Raw genomic sequence first — 13988 nt, forward strand, 5'->3', positions numbered from 1 at the left:
AGGGGTAGGGGAAAGGAAAGAAGGGAAAAGAAAAAATATGAATAAAGGAAAAAATTGGAAACAAAGTCTTTGCAAATAGGGAAGGGTGGAGGGGGTGAAGGGAGGGCAGGGAAAGGGGAAAAAATAAGAACCAAGATACACATGTAATGGTACAAGATCCCAATGATGAATGTAACTGTATTTTATACCTAAAATGTACCAATAAACTTAATGGGGAAAAAAGTTTTAGAAATAAAGAAGCAAAATACGTAAGGAAATTCAGATATCTGTTACCATATAGTAAATAGATGTTTGTATTTAGAAAAAACAGTTTGTGTTATAATCATGCTTGAAATTTTGATAAAGAATATTTTCTGTGAGTGTTTTCTTGCTTTGAGAGTGATGGGTAAAATTTTAGTTTATCAGCTCCTAGTTGTCTTCCTTACAGAGCTTATTCTGAGTAGAGGAGTTAAATTAGATGGGGTCATGAGTCAAATATTGTTTTAAGATACTACTAACTGTGTGCAATGTAGAAATAAAATCATTAAAGTAAAATTAAATTCATTTTTATTGTTAATTCTATTTATGGCTCTGTGTTACTAGAGTAATTTAAGCCTTTGTTTAAATATGCAAAATTTTGGGTTTTTTTTTTTTTTTTTTGGGTACCAGGGATTGAACTCGTGTCCTTGTGCTTACACAGCAAGCCGCAAAACCACTGAGCTAAATCTCTGGCCCAGAGTTTTAAGCATGGAATAATTTCTCTAATTTAGAATCTGAGAGGTTGAGTCTTATATCTGAGTTTTTAAAAATGACTCCTGCTAGACATTGAAACTTTGCTCTTCAGTGCTTTTAATTGTGTGGAACAGAATCCACTTTCTCTAGCATGAGCAGTACAGGATACATGAAAGATACTGGGTACCTCAAAGAATTTCATGAGAGCATGAATATTTCGTAGCAAAGAGCCAGGAGCAAACTTGGGAACATAGAACATCCAAGACAGGAACAGCATCACTGAATCATTTTAACTAAAACAGCTCTGATGCCACTGCTAGTTTGTTGACCCTAATAATCCTCAGGACTAGAAGGCAGAATGTCCACCACAGTAATTCCATAAGACCCAAGTGTGTTCTACACTTGTCAGAATATTATCCTAACTGCTCACTACCTCAGGCTTTTCAGTGCTGCACCCCAGTATCTGCTCCAAACTTTGGATCCATGCTACTAATTTCCTGAGAATTCTAGACTGAAAAAGCAGGATTCAAAATTGAGCACCTAGCACATATATAGTGAGAATGTAAAAGATACGGAGTTACAAAATGGTGACTATCTACTGTATTTAATTAACACATAAAGAATGCTCATTCAAATATTTCTAATATCCATTCCTAGAATAATAAAGTGACTTGTTAGTATAGAAAAAAATTTTATATAAACCTTGAAATGAATAAATGTACAGTTTCAGTGCTGAAGTGTTTCTAGAAACCAGACTAGTGGTTCTTCTTTTTCAAGTAAAAGTATTTTTTTTCTTGGATTTTGATCTACCAATGTCAGTACAAGCCTTGTTTTCATTTACATCATTGTTGTGTTCTTCATATATTATAAACTATGTTCGATTTTGTGAATTTTCTTGAAAAAAAATGGCAACATTTAAAACTCATCTAAAAAGTTGGAAAATTAAAGGCGTTGCTTATATGATACACAATATCATCTCTACTCATGTAAACTGAGATTTTAGCATTTTTGTGCAAATTTATAAAAGTCCTCAGCTGTTGTAACCAGCCAGCTCTCCCATCCAAGTACTAACCAGACCCTACCCTGCTTAGGTTTCAAGATCAGAGAAGACCCAGCACATTCAGGGTGGTATGGCCATAGATGCCAGCCAGCTCTCTAGACTTATGTCCATATTTGGACTTCATAGCAAAACATTTACAACTTCAGAAGCAAGCTAGATAGAGTCTGAGTATAAAACAACACAAATTAGATCTGATTCATTTTCTAAATGCTCCTTTTATCTTTTGGTTACTGAATAATTGAAAAGTGGTAGTTATAATGAATGATCATCAGCAAAGAATATAAATATCAATTCATATAACAAGAGGACAAAAGGAAGATGAACATTCTTTCAGGAGACGTTTTGTCAATATAAACCTAAAGCTCCTGTAATACAAATGTGAGAATTTAAGTACGTATCTGGCTGGGTGGTAAATCATTGCTGACTCTAGTTAGCATTGTCACTACGCGGAAGTTTTTTTGAACATGATTTGTACTTTTTTATGAGCTATACCATATGCAGAAAATCTGCACAGATCCTCTGGGAGACGATTGTTGTTGCTGCACTTTGCACTTAACAAAGCTTGCTTTACGACTGAGCCCAGTTTGAGATGGGGGCTTTGAGAGCAGAAGAAAATGGAGCTACCTGCATCTATCTTTGAAATGCCCCAGAAAACTATCTGGACGCAGAGACGGCGACCCCAGAAAGCAGAGAACAGCGGCAAGCAAGTATCTGTGCACAGAGGTCAGAGAGGGGAAACCGCTATCCCAACAACTCAGAAAGTGAAAGAAGCTGGAAAAGATTTCACCTACTTAATAGTGGTACTCACTGGAATCAGCATTACAGGTGGCTTGTTTTACGTGATTTTCAAAGAACTTTTTTCTTCATCCAGTCCTAGTAAGATATATTGGAAAGCCTTAGAAAAATGCAGAACACATCCTGAGGTGATCAGTTTCTTTGGTGAGCCTGTTAAAGGCTACGGGGAGATGACGAGACATGGTGGGAGGTATCATGTCAGTTTTATCGAATATATAAAAGATGGGCTGAAACACAAATGTGAAATTCTACATTGAAAGGTCTGAGCCAGGGAAGCAAGGAACAGTGCATGTGGAAGTTAAAGAGAATCCAAAGAATGGTGAATATGAATTTCGGTACATATTTGTGGAAGTGGAATCCTATCCTAGAAGAACCATTATCATTGAAGATAATCGATTCCAAGATAATTAAAAGAATCAAGCAAGCATACTGTTCCCTGGTGGGTATGAAATGGTGCAGATTCATTATGATCTTCACAACTCTATTCCAGAATCTGTTCAGAAAAGTAAGACAGTATAGCGCTCATAAAGGTGAATGTAATAGGATATTTGATACATTTAGACAAGCCTTTCTTGTGAAAAATCATGAAATAGATCATAAAGCACATTTTATTAGTGAATTTTCAATTGTGGCAGTATTTCTGCTCTAATATCATTCATGATGAGAATTTTTTGTTACTGAATGTTTTACAACATGTAAATAAACAAATTTCAATATTTTGGGGTTTTTTATATTACATAATTATATAAAGCCAGCAGAAAAAATTAGAACTAAGAAAAATGTCATGGGCCAGGGATTTAGCTCAGTGGCACCGTACCTGCCTCACAAGCACAAGGTCTTGAGTTCGATCCCCAGTACCGGGAGAAAAAAAAATATCAGAAACATCTTCCATATAATTTGGAATCTCTTAAGATAACATAGGAAAGTATTTGAGGACTATAATCAGTTAGATGGTAAATACATCATAGAAAGGTTGTGGAAATTGTATGACTTAGGAATCTATTTCCTGTTTCCCAATTAGTGATTGGAGGCACTGTCTACTGTGGGAGGAGAACACACTCCGCCGTCTGGTGAACTGGCTCTATCTGTTCTAGCAGGTGTATGGGCTGTGCAGGTCCTTCAGGCTCATCAGACCTCACTGTTCCCTGGTTGGCTGGTGACTGAGATGATGGGTACAAGTGCCTTGACCATAGAGCCGCCAGGAGGTGTCCCCCGGCCCCTTCAGAACTTATGCTGATACTTGACCCTGCCAAGAGAATGCCAGAAATAAGTGGGAGTTGTTCAAATGTGTGTGAGGCCCTTTTTAAAAAATATTTTTTTAAATATGAACACTTTATTTTATTTGAGGTATTTGCTGGAGACCTATTAAAAAGTGACTTTCACTTACAAGTCCTTAACACATAACTAAAGTGCTCTGTGGCCCCTTATCTGTGAAGGCTTCAGAATGGGGATTCCCCAGCACTATTCTTTGTTCTTTAGAACAGACAGTGGAGGGGTTTCTGATGGGTTTTTGAGATCCTAGCATATTCAAGATAGAAAGATCTTCAAGAAGTTTGTTTCCTTTCTTAGTTTGTCTCCTTAAGTGAGTTAAAGTTTTGGTTTAACTGCTGCCTTAAGTGTTTTATTACTTTAATTCTAAAAATTTCACACATTTAGGAAGTATCACAGCAGAACTGTTTTCTCCCTGAGGGAACATGCTTTCAGTGATAGGATGAGCTCTTAATTTGGGTTAGGTATCTCAGCCAATTTTTCAGCCTTCCCAGTAGATTGTTTCTTATCAATTATACAAAACTATTATTTTGTATGCATAATAAACTTTTAAAGTTATTAAAGGTGATCTGATTTTGTTTTTTGCAATATACATACAGATTATCTGCATCTACCTAGCTCTACTAGTGAATCTCAATCTAGTTTGATTTTATTCAACTGCTCATTGACATAACTTTACATCCAAAGATGTATCACCATTTAAAATTATAAAAAGGTATTGCGCCTTGAGACCATAATGTTAAATGAAATAAATCAGACATGGGCTTAAATATCACATGGTTTCTCTTATGTGAAAAATACAAAATATAAATAAAGAGCAAAGTAAAAAATAGATAATAGGAAGTAGGGAGATAGATCTTTCTCAAATGAGAAGGGGATCAACAAATGGAAGGAGGGAGGGGAAGGGGATGGAAAAAGATTAAGATGTGTTATGCACATGTACCAACTCCCTATAAACAGTGCAATCAGCATGTACTACAAACATGTACTAATAAAAAGGCAAAAAAGTATTACTGTTTATCATTTTATAAACATTAATTGGTTATATCACAAAATTACTGAAACATGTTAATATCATATGAGAATTTAAAATCAAGGAGAAATAAGCCACCAACAACCAGAACACAAGAAAAAATACAAATAATTTATCTCTTGCCTACAGTTGTTAATGATGTTCTCTAAAACAAAAACTTAGAGATAATTATATATAAACATTAATCTACTTAAAATCACCTTAAGGAAAAATGTCATATTCTACATACATGAGCAAAATAAGTTTTCTCTTGGACTTTTTTATCTTATTAGAAGCTTCACAAAGTGACTATAAAGCAAATGAAACATTTCTCTTCCCTGACAACTTAGTTTTCTACCCATAATTAATATGAGACAATTTCATATAAATCTTACAATAACAAGTATTTGTTGAGGCAATCATTTGATCAACTGCAACGATCAATGCTATGCAGAAAAGCACCTGATACTCTTGAAGCCCTGTATTTTAAATTAGTTGATTATAAGATAATTAAAAAATTTTTGTAATATGCTTTCTGTATCCTTTTAAATTCTGTGAAATCTGTGGTAATGTCCTCTAAATTTTGATATTATAATTTAAAAATGTATAATTGATATTGTATAATAGGAAGAAAAGGTCTAAAGGAGTAGGGAAAGTGGGAGGGGTAGGGGAAAGGAAAGAAGGGAAAAGAAAAAATATGAGAAAAAGAAAAAAAAATGGAAACAAAGTCTTTGCAAATAGGGAAGGGTGTAGGTGGTGAAGGGAGGGCAGGGGAAGAGGAAAAAAATAAGAACCAAGATACTTATGTAATGGTACAAGATCCCAATGATGAATGTTACTATTTTATACCTAAAATATACCAATAAACAATGAAAAAATAAAGATAATTAAACATGAGTTTCAAATAAATAAATAAATAAATGTGATATGTGCACTGTTAATTTAAATATTATTTAAATATTCAGTGAGATTTTTCCATTGACTTTCTAATTGTCTGCCAGATTTTCCCTTTCAAAATCAGTACTGTCTTATTACTTTCTCATTGCTGGGACAAAATACCCATCACCTAAAGTTAAAGGAGGAAGGGTTTATTTTGGTTCACAGTTCGTAGAGGTTTCCATCCACAGTCATCTGGCTCCAAGGCAGGGTGGCATGGCAGAGGAGAAACAGTCCATGGAATGACAGTCAGTACACAGAGGGGTACCAGGAGAGTAGGAAAGATATATCCTTTCAGGCCACACCTCCGATGACCCACTTCTTCCCACCAGGCTTCACCTCCTAGCATCACACCCAGCTATAATCCAATCAGTGGACCAATCCAGTGTCACACTCATAATCCAGTATCACTTGCCCATATTCCAGTCACCTTCCAAAACCTTACCTATGAGCCTATGAGGCTTTGGAGAGACGTGTATATAAGCCATAATGAGTCCTATGTCTAGTGAGCTGGTGCTGCTGGCATGAATTAATGTAAAACATTTATGAAGGAGCAAAATATTTGTTTTTAAACATCACCCCAGAAAAACTATAATAAAAGAGACACTAATTTCTCTTATGATAAGCTGTTTTTTCATGAATTAAATCATGAATAGAAAGAAAGGTCACATCTGAAAACAAAATACACAAACTATGTGCTTTTGTGTTTGGTGGCAGGAGGAATAGGCCAATACATTGTGTAGCCACGTATCTCATGATACATTTGGAAAAATGACTTAGCTCATAAGGACGTGCTGATAAATTGTTGGGAAATCATTTTTTTGTATTGCTTAAAGACACAAGGTTTGCTAATACACTTTAATTGTGTATCCCATTGTAAAATCAAATTTCATTTGGATTCTGTCAAGTCATATTAAAATAAACTCAAATGTGATATAACCCTTCATTTCGTTTTGTCACTATATCATTCAGTAAGCTCAGTTTTGTTTTAGAAACTGTGTTCTTGTAAACAGGGTGTATACTAATGTCATCTTTATTAGTCTGTGAAGGTAGTAAACTTTTAGATCTGACTCATAAAAATGAATGAAATTAATTTGTGGATAAATTTTTCAAATTAACAATTTCAGAGATCAAATCAAGCTAATGTATTATTCTAAGTCTAATGAACATACTTTAAACTCAGAGTAAAAATAGCTTGCATTCAAATGAAACTCTTTAAAAAATATTTACTTTTGTCTTTTGTTGTTATTTACTTTGTATTTGACCAAATTAACTTGACTCCATGCCTATGCAGTGTTGAGAAAATTGTCATTTGTGTCCAAATACTTATTTCATATTTTATTATCACATTGCTTTCAGAGTGCTTGAAAATTATATTAGAAGTATTAGAAGTTTTATTTTACTGAATTTCTTGTTCATTTATAAGACCCATTTTTGTAAACAAAGATCAACTATCCATATTATATGTTAACAATAGTAAGGCAATTTTTTAAAGATGGCAGATTTAAAAAAATAATAATTTGATTTTGGTTCCAGAATTTTTTTTACTTAGATATGAGTATTAGTAGGGCTAGCAGAAGTTAGCAGATTATAAAAAATATTTTCTCAATTAAAAAATAAATAAAACTATTTTAACACTTCCTGTTTCCTTATGAAATGTTTACACTGACTTTTAGTTATTTCCTATATCCAGCAATACCTGGATAATAAGTGGCTGCATAAGGAAGTGGTTCTCAAACTTTGACATGAATTCAGATCACCTTGGACTCTTGCTAAATTTCAGGTACTGATTGAGTAGGTTTTGGGTGTGCCTGAGATTTAACTTCTTTAACAAGAGGTCATATGATGGAAAAGCTGGTGTTCAGTGAGCAGAAGGGTGATGTAAGCAAACTTATCAGTTTTGATGGAAACCCTCTTTTAATATAGACAGACTTCAATAATTGTAGTCAGTGTAGCCGTACCTTAAATCATCAGCTTTCTTTAAATGTCATATAGTAACTTTTATAAAGATTATGGTAGTAAAAAGCATAAGGTGTAGAGGTGAATATAACAGGATTCAACAAACTAAATGCTAGCTTTTGGCAGATTACTTAACACATTGTATCTCAATTTTTCTACGTAGAAATTTTAAATGATAATACTCACACAATAATAGATGATGGTTTACTAAACTACAAGAAACATCTAAAACCATCCAAATTTAAAATTATCAGATTATTTCTGCGCATCTTGTGGCTCTCTCTCTCTCTCCCCCCGCCACGAGTATGCATGTTTGTATGTTGTATGCTACACAAATACTTTTATTCAGACTAGAGCATCTTCAATACTAGAGCATGCCTATGAACTAGAATGAAACAAGGAAACAATCACTGAAGTTGTAAAATGTATGGTGTCAGTCTAATAAGTACAGACCTCAAAGTGAATTCAGTAGCCTTTTTAAATTCTGTACACCTGGTAATAGCTTTGGGGAAAATTCTAATTTAGATCCCTTTTCAAGTAACATACCTTAGTGCTTTGCAAATGATATACTCAAGAAGAAACGAATTTATTCCTGCTGAAATTTTGTCATGGAACAATTTTCATGTTGTAGAAATGGAATTCATTTGGAACTGGCTGGCAGGTTAATTTTAAATCTATTCAAGAACTATGAATCTTTTTTAATAACTATTATGTTGAGTTGCAAAGAACTCTTTAGGCTAATTATAGATACCCTGCTATGCTTGAGTGTGTGCTTGTGTGAGTGTGTACATGCAAAGTTCATATGCTGAGTTTGTCTTTATTATTGATTTTTAAGTAGGTAAATCTTCATTTTAATTGACAATAAAATTACAAAATATATCAAGATAAAGCAATATATATTTTAATTTCATACAAATCTCAGCTGTTATAAGATATTTAAAACTTAAAGAGTGGGACTGGGGATGTAGCTCAGTGGTAGAGCACTTGCCTAACGTGCCTGAGAACTGGGATTGATCTCCCACACTGCCAAAAAAATGAGATGATGTTTTTAAAAATACCTATGGCCACTTAGTGTCAGAAAATTAATGCCATAACATCGGTGAAGTATTAAGTTTATACTTATATTTATTTGTGATTTCCCAGTGAAATAAAACTTCTGTTTTGAAAAGATCAGTGTAGCAGAAGAAAGAAAACCAGTGAAACATTTTATAGTATTGACGATCTTGAATTCACCTGCACCAAATCTCACCAGTTGTTCAATAATATCCAACTCGTTCCCTCAAGTTTTTGATAATGAGACATACATGTTCAATACTTACTTTTAAGTAGCCTGGCTTTTTGTTCAAAGTATGAACAAGTTAAGAGACATTAAATCATTACTTCCTTGTCAAACTTCATTCTTTCCATCATAGATTGATGGGGAATGAGTTGACAAAATATAAATATTTCATAGCTAATATAGATTAAATAATATAAATGTATGTAAATAAAATATTCATAACTCCTGTACCCTGTCCTGTCCCATACTCTAGACTCATTCACCATCCCAGGACATTGTGATAGTAAAGAAAAATGGTTAATCCATTCTTAGCCTCCCCTCTCACAGATTGCAGTAGATCATCCTGACCCAGTATTTGAACAGGCTTCCAAAAAAAAGAAAGAAAAAGGCTTCTGCCAGCTTTTTTCTGTCAGAAAACGGTAGCCATGTGGTTGGTAGTTCTGTAAACAGCCCATTTTTTATTCTCTGGCTCCTCTACCCTTCTCCCAGCACAGTCTGAAAGAGGACGGAGAAACAAAATACTAGCATTCACTTTTCTTAGTTCAAGCTGACCAACTGCAAAGGTTTTGCAAATTTGGAAAATGTTTCTCTTCCTCACTATTAATTAAATTATACTTTGATAATTAGTGGATATCCATGGAAGAAGTACCAATTCAAGCAGAGAGCATATTATAATGGTAAGATTTAAGTCAGATTACTTAAGCTTAAATCAACCATTTAGTAACAGTGTAAACTTGAGCAACCTTTAGGCTACTAGCTGTGTAATATCTCTGAGCCTTAATTATGTCATCTGTAAAGTGTTGATATAAATAAATCCCTGTTTGCAGAGTAGAGTGACTATACATGGTTGTAGTATTGTATATTTCAAAAAGAAAGGATTTTGAAAGTTTTTACTATAAAGAAATTATAAATATTTGAGGAGAAAGATACGCTTACCCTTATTTGGACATCTTACAAGATATAAATGTATCAAAACATCGCACAGTACTTTGTAAATATGTATAATTTTATATGTCAAATGAATAAATTCCCTACATGATAGAGTTATTATGAAAATTAAATTGCCATGTTCCATTGATTTAAGGAAATCAATTAATTTAAGAAATCAATTTTAAGAAATCAAAATAGACCATCATTTTGTATATCCTGAAATACAAATTCATAACCCTCTAACTCTATATACTAGTGATTTTAAGATACAACCTGATTTCAAAAATATTATAATGGAAGGTACCTTCTCAGAACTGATTAAATAAATAATTTAATGCTAGGATCACTACTTGACATATAGTAAGTGCTCATTCTTTCCTATTATGGGAGGCATATCCCCGAAGGAAGGGAGTAACTCCCACTTTTAGAATGGATGATCTCAGCTTTCACTAGGAAAGAGCAAGATGAGGCTTGAAGATTACCCACAAAGAACCATGATGTTAGATTTTATTCTTTTCATAGTTTGGGTTGCACAGCAAAGAAGCCACAATCTATTTTTTAGTATCCAATTTTGCACTTTTCCTTTCTTCATTGTGGTTTTATTAGTCAACTCCACCCAAAGCCCTCAAGTGAAGGCCAATATTTCTACAGAATATTGTGTAAGCTAAGTCCAACCAAGTGACTACCCACTGAACCTCTGATTTAAGAGTAAATACGAGAGACAAAACCTCTTTTCCCAGGATTTTAGAAAAAAGTGACTCAGGGTAGCAGAGGTGGCATATTGTTATGGCTGGTGTCTAGATGCCCCCCCAAGGCCTCATGTACTCATAGGCGTGGATCTTTCAGAGGTGGTTGGATCTAGAGTGTGTGAGGCTGAGATTATGAATGTGTGATTAGTAAATCAGTCCACAGATTGATTTGCCACCACCCTAATCTTGGTAGCCAAGATACAATAAAAAGGGGAAGAAAAATATTGTTAAGGTCCCTTGCTCGATTGCTTGCTTGCTTTGCTACCTTCTGCCCACCGTGAACTATTTCTCCTCTGTGATACCTGCCTGCCGTGCTACCCTGCCTTGTAGGTAGCCAATTATGGACTGAAACTTCTGAAAACTGTAAGCTAAATAAACCTTTCCTCACTTAAATTGTGGGTATTGTGTATTTTATCCCAGCATGAGAAAAGTAACACACATAATATATTTAAGTCACATTGATGATAAAATTATATGATCACACACATAGTCTAATGTTCATTGAATTTCATAAATCATTTCACCATATTTCCTCACATTTAAAATTTTTTGTATACTTTTATCATTTCTGAAATCATATAATAATGATAGCTAATATATACAACTTTCCATGTTCCAATAGCCATTTTAAGTGTATTACCACTATTAACTCATTTGTAACTCTGAGTAAGATACAGCTATTATCAGTCTTTTAGCAATAAAAGAAACAGACAGAGAAGTTGCTTCTCTGAGGTGTTACACATTCACAAACACATAGACAGACATATACTCTTATTAAATGGCAGAGGTAGGAAGTATGATCCTATTACATTGTTCCTATTACTCCATCTTGCTACCATATCCCATCCCTAACTGATGACAATAGTGAATCTGTTCTTCATGTCTACAGTTTTTTGATTTCAAGAAGCTTATCCAAAATTAATAATACAAGCTGGGCATGGTGGCTCATACCTGTAATCCCAGCACTCTGGGGAGACTGAAGCAGGAAGATCACAAGTTCTAGCCCAGGCTGGACAATTTAGCAAACTACAGAGACCCTGTCTCAAGATAAACATATAAAAAAGGGCTAGGGGTGTAACTCAGTGCAAAGGCCCTGAGTTCAGTCTCCAATGCTGGGGGAAAAAAAGAATCATATGGTATTTGCATCAGAATTGGCTTTTTCACTCAGCATAATTCCCTGAAGCATCATCTAAGTTGTTGCATGTAGCAATATTTTATTATTTTTGTTGCAGATATATCATTTAATAATTGCAGTGAAATTACACAGTTTGTATACCATTTCCTGATCGAGAGACATTTTGGTTGTTTGCAATTGGAGAACAGACTAGACTTCCTTTATGGAATTATTTTTACATACTCAGTGTATGATTGATTCAGTCACTCCACATCCTTGCCAGTGCTTGCCATTTTCAAATCAATTGCCTAAGTATCACTTATTGAAAAGACTAATTTTTGTTTATTGAATTGTTTTTAATACTTAAAAAAATCACTTTAGGCATATTCTGATTCATCTATTTCTGTGTTCTCTAATCGGTTACATTGAACTATATGTCTATCCTTACACCAAGGCTAGCTATGCTAAGGCTTCTACCTTTCTGTATGCAATGTAGAATCAACCTATGTCTTCAAAAAGAGACCTTGCTTGTATTGTAGTAGGAATTGCATTCAATCTATAGATCAGTTTGAAGACAATTAGCATCTTTATCATGGTGAGCAATCCAACCAATTAAAATACTCTTTTTTTCTCAATTATTATTTTTATTTCTTTTATCATCTTCTGAGTCTTAACAGTGCTTTGCCTTGGAATTAAATCATATTTTATACTTCTAAAATACTTATAATGGTATTGTTGTCATCTGATATGCATGTGATTACACAAAGAAAGGGAAAAAAAAACCAAAGGCCCAAAACTGAAGTTTTGAAAGGCAAGCACATTTTAAAAAATTAAATGACTCGAACTAAATATACACCATATGTGTATGATGTTGAAATAATTTTAAATGATGTGATTATAATTGTTTATAGAGGGATTGATAGAGACCTATAATTTTTCATGATGGCAAAACATTTTAATTACATTAAATTCACGCATCAGCGTGTTTTTAAATTATTCTTCTTTAGAATGCAGTTTTATAAAACATGTAAAATGAAGACTGGTCCTTGCTTATATTTCAGTATTCATCAGCAATTCCTCCAGATGACATATTAGGTAATATATTAATTAGAAAGAACTGAGTGTGCTAAATTTAATTGTGAACAAGAGATGAATTCTTAATAAACAAAATCATAAAGGCATTATTTTAAATAAATTTAGAAGAGTTTTAATTATTTTCCCCACTAATTCAATTCTTTAGTGTAATTTCAGCCATTCAGATAATGCAGCTTTGCAGGTAAGAAGCTGACCAAAACATAAGCTTGATAGATAAGATGTTTATGTAACATTTTTAACTTTATTGAGATAAAGGGAAAAAGGTTTTGGCCATCTATGCCTTGTCCCCCCCCAATTATCTATATTTGTAGAAATTTTCCACCTTCTATAAAGGTATCTATTTCTTTAGATTTTCTGGAATAATATTTTTATTTAAATTCAATGAAAAATGTGCTACTTTGTGGACTAGTATAGGTATGTAATAGTAAGAAAAAAATTAGACAATTGAAGTCAAGCATCTTGGTGCAACATACATATGTTTGTAATATTTTCTGGTAAAAAGGCCTTTTGATAATCATATGATTGCATAAAAATACATGAAAATTCCACAATTTTGACTAATACCAGGAACCAATTTTAATTTAGTTTTGTGAATCCAGAATTTTAGTGTGGAGCCTATATAAGTGCAGAGTGATTTACATATGCATACACAAGCAATCATATGCACAATTTTAGGAAGTTTCATCATGAAGTAGACTATATTGTCATGAGGTGAATTGTTACATTTTTCCTGATCTAAATGACAAGACAGTCTATATTGCTTAACTCTTGCTTCTTGAGGAAAAATTCCAAATGTAAATCAGTATAGAGGTGCCCAGAACTTTAATCTCAAGTTCTAGTAAGTACTGTATTTAATAGTGAATCACTAAATATACCAATAAAAATGGACATTGATTGTATACAAGCATATAAAAAAGAAACTCATTCATTTTCTTCTTGTGGTTGAGGACTTTAAAGGGAGTAGCTAAACATCTGCAATATTTTCTTGTATCAGCCAAAAATACAATCCAACACAGATTGTTTAATAAAACACAGAAATACGCCTACTTTTGGAGGTATGGGGAGTTTTAAAGGAATCA

The 13988-nt window shown here is 33.6% G+C and overlaps 1 protein-coding gene and 1 pseudogene across 8 annotated transcripts in view; both read left to right on the plus strand.

The window, feature by feature from the left end:
* Nucleotides 1-13988, plus strand: part of Dmd (dystrophin) — a 2486572-nt gene that overhangs the window by 399517 nt on the left and 2073067 nt on the right. The gene's annotated exons all lie outside the window — the stretch shown is intronic.
* On the plus strand, nucleotides 2236-4965 carry LOC101715220 (mitochondrial import inner membrane translocase subunit Tim21 pseudogene; annotated as a pseudogene).

This window comes from Heterocephalus glaber, unplaced genomic scaffold (assembly GCF_053883595.1).
Source record: "Heterocephalus glaber isolate CG9 unplaced genomic scaffold, H.glaber_assembly_v1.0 deba00001547, whole genome shotgun sequence".
NCBI lineage: Eukaryota > Metazoa > Chordata > Mammalia > Rodentia > Bathyergidae > Heterocephalus > Heterocephalus glaber.